This window comes from Apis dorsata, unplaced genomic scaffold (genome assembly GCF_000469605.1).
Source record: "Apis dorsata unplaced genomic scaffold, Apis dorsata 1.3 scaffold_1078, whole genome shotgun sequence".
In the NCBI taxonomy this organism is placed as follows: Eukaryota; Metazoa; Arthropoda; class Insecta; order Hymenoptera; family Apidae; genus Apis; species Apis dorsata.
This window is the reverse complement of record NW_006264176.1, coordinates 100,563-102,900: the sequence shown is the minus strand read 5'-3', so window position 1 is coordinate 102,900 and position 2,338 is coordinate 100,563.

Below are 2,338 nucleotides of genomic sequence, written 5' to 3'. Positions count from 1 at the left end.
ATATAGATATTGAATTTCAATTACAATTTTTTTTTTGTTTAATAATCTTATATCGGAATAAAAAACATTGAATTCAAATGAAGTAGAGACAAAAGTTTTTCAACTGATTTTTCAATTGATCTGTGAATTTCAAATTGATTCAAATATATGATGATTCAAATATCATTATCTTGATTTTCTTGTACATGTGAGGATAAGCAATTTATGTATAGAAAAATATATTTAACCTTTCTAATCTGAAATCTTATGGGAGTTCGATTTACTCCTATAGATTTCGATAAATAGGTAGATTGAATATTATACAATAATTCAGTTATGAATTTAAATAATATATTTGTATCAAAAATGATTTACTTATTATTACGATTTAAATAATGTGCTATATATGTTAATATTTTAGAATTTACTATAACTTATTCGAGGTAAGTTTTTATTAAATAAAAAGTTACATAATACGTACATTATATTATATTACACTGAAATTCGTTTAAAATAATCAATTATATATAAAAAAATATCAGTATTTATTGGGACTTCGCTACGCAAGCGACATTGTAATACGATGCTGAGGATTCTCGCTCTCTCACTCTATCTAATATGAACTTAATAAAACTTATTAAAATTTTATCGGATATATATGTATACGAACTTTTTTCATCATTTTAGAATCCATCTTCCAAAGATGTCTCACATTTTTACGAATATTCTGTATATATCTTTTCAAAATTTTCTTAAACAATTTTGCCAATATGATCAAAAATGTTTATTGCAAATTTCAGTTGCTTTTTTCAATAAAAAATCACTTATTACTAATTGATAAAAAATGAGATACTCTATTACAATAGAATCGTAAATTTTGTATATTATTAATGTCAATCATACAAATTTATAAATAATTTTATAATATCTAATGATTATTTTACATGTATATTTCTATATTTATTTTATAATAAATAATACACGATGTTATTTCTAAAATTATTTTTAATTATTTATTTAATATTTTATAATATATCATTATTCTTAAATGACATAAAATATCTACATAAGATTTCTTTATTAATTCTGTTTTTTTAGAAAAATCAGAATTAGTAAAAAAAATTTTCTCTATTGATTATTTCTATAATATTTCCAAAATTTGGTTTGGACATATTTTGACAGAAAATTATTTTCAAATAATCAAATTCTTGTGTATAAAATGGACAAATCAAATTCAAATTTATATTCTTATTAGATTTATGTCCATTCTAATTTCACTAATTTCTTAAAGTTTTGATATTACTCCATAAACATAATATTTATTTGTAGATAAAATATTCATGATAGCATTATACTATATTTTATCATTAACTAATTCTTATCATTTTATGTTGAATTGAAAAATGTTTTTTCTATAATAAATTTTCTATAATATTACTTTTGTGAGTTTTAAAATTTTAAAAAATTAATTGCAATATGTATACTATTATATCGAATATCTTTTTTATAAATTTAAACTCTCTCACTCACTCTTTTTTTCTATCTTCCTCATCTTCTTCCTTCTTCCTACAATTTCTATCTTTTCTTCCTAATAGATCATAGTGATAAAGACATTGAATTTTATTATATAGAAGTATTTTATAATTTGAAACACAATTTAATTGGAAAAAAATGAACATTAGAAGACATAATTATAAGAAAATTACAGGAAAAAATAAAAATTGAAAGATATTCGTCAAAATCAAGTCCAAACATTTGCATATATAAAATTTATAATAAATTCTAAAAATCCATTAAAATCCCATTTCCCTCTATTAAAATTAATAATTTGTAATCATCTTTGTTTAAAGTTATTAAATATACTTTAAACAAATCAATAAACATGCGATAATATTGTTTTATAAGTTTTAAAGATTTATTTTACAAATCATTATTCCTCAATGTTTTCAAAATGTTTTTCTATAGTAATTTATTCCTTTTTTAAAAAAGTGTTACAGAATGGATAATTTTTTATTTTATACTTCTAACAATTAAAATTGATATTTCGAAATTTTCAAATTTTGATAGAGCTTATACTAAAAATATAATAATTTTTCATTTTAAATTAACTCATTTATAATCGTATTAGCTTTTGTAGCGCACACTAATGAAAACTTCTGTTTATATAAACATAGTGTATATAACAGATAAGATAAACTAAGATTCATAATATTTTAAGTATAGCAAGCATTCTATCAAGATAAAAATTAAAATTTCTCTCGGCTAATATATTGATTTTTAATATCAAGCTGAAATGATATTAAATCTTTCATAAATTCTGGACAAACACATCAATCATAAAAATCACATCCAGAAAGAA